Genomic DNA, 1,573 nt, shown 5'->3' with positions numbered 1-1,573 from the left:
CCTAATCTAATTTGATATGATCAATTTCGGTTGGATTGAGTTGTTGAAGATTTGAATTTGAATTAGCCTTGAAAGTTCCTCGAATTAATCATAGAATTTCATTGCTTGAGTGGACTTGATCATCTTCTCTTCATCCCTTAAGTATAGCCACAAGTTGGTTATGAAATTGTTACATTGTTCCTATTTTCATGCCACCTTGTTTATGCTACACCACTTAACCACTACTATGCCAAATTACAAGGAAATAAATAATTTCCCAATCCCCAAAATACATCAAATTAAATACTAAAATATTTGAATGAAAAATAAACATAAATCCTAAGACTACATGAGAATTAAATTCTTATTTATTAATAACAATGCAAATAAAATAAACTTAAATATGCTATGAATTCTTCACAAGAACATGGCCTCCAAAAATCATAGGTCGCCCCCTTGGTTTACATCAGACCCTCATTCTTGAAAAGAATTTGTCCTCAAATTTGAGGTACCATCACCTCCTGGATCAAAGACCATCTACTTGAATTGTTTGAACCAATTCTCCACATATTTATCATTGGTTATAACCTTGATCAATAATCTAGAAATAAGGCAAACACCCATGATCTTTATTGGTAAAAAACGTGCATCTTTAAAAAATAATGTAAGAGTTGAATCTTCATGGCTTGTTCTCATCACATCTATAGGAACAACTTGACCAATGTAAAAGTCAGCCTCCCATAAGGCTGGATGATCAAGTGCTTCTTCTTTGAGAAAGATTACTCCAATGTTTTGCAAAATATTTTGAACAAAACCAGGCAGAGAGTTGTTAGTGGTGAACAAAAAATTTCTACCTTGGAGTGGGGGTAGAGGTTGTTTTGGACCCAACACATTCCCAACTTTACTTTTTTTTGTAGGGAAATTTCTCTCATCTTCACTAATCTTCCTCTTTCTTCCAATGACTCTTTTCTCCTTATTTTTCTTTTCACTCTCAATTTTGCACAACTTTTCCTTTTTCTCCTGCTCAATTTTTTTCTTCAAAGTCTTCTGATCCTCAATCACTTGTGCAGGAGATAACGCACATAACACCATCTTTCGATTTTGGTGAAAAAAGTGTATTTGTTTGAGAATCCATTATGGATGGTCCTCTTATCCATTTGCCATGGACGACCCAAACGTATATGGCTGGTCTCCATGTGAACCACATCACAAAGAACTACATCTTCATATTTCCCTATTGAAAAGGGAACCTCCACTTGCTGGTTCACAATAATCTCCCCAATCTCACTTAACCATTGTAGATGGTATGGAGTGGGATGTGGTTTAGTCGCAAGGTTTAGTTTTGAAACTAACCTTGAACTAGCCATGTTGGTACAACCACCATCAATACTTAATAGGCAGATGTCTCATTGGACCAAACACCTAGAAAGGAAGATGTTTGTCCTTTGGTTGGCCTCATCGGCCATGACTTGGGTTTTAAGCCAAAACTAGCTTTGATGACCACTTGATGACAACCTCTAGGGGGCTGCCTTAGAATTAGGATCGTTTTAGCTTGAAGTCTTGAGCTTTTTAAACTGTAATTCGTTTTTGGTGA

General features: G+C 35.9%; 1 pseudogene; it reads left to right on the top strand.

Annotated features, from left to right (window-relative positions):
• Positions 1–1,160: 1,160 nt before the first annotated feature.
• LOC109340940 overlaps positions 1,161–1,573 on the top strand; it is an 8,874-nt pseudogene continuing 8,461 nt past the window's right edge.

The sequence above is a fragment of the Lupinus angustifolius genome, unplaced genomic scaffold, assembly GCF_001865875.1.
Source record: "Lupinus angustifolius cultivar Tanjil unplaced genomic scaffold, LupAngTanjil_v1.0 Scaffold_289, whole genome shotgun sequence".
In the NCBI taxonomy this organism is placed as follows: domain Eukaryota; kingdom Viridiplantae; phylum Streptophyta; class Magnoliopsida; order Fabales; family Fabaceae; genus Lupinus; species Lupinus angustifolius.
This window is presented reverse-complemented; position numbering and strand designations above follow the sequence as displayed.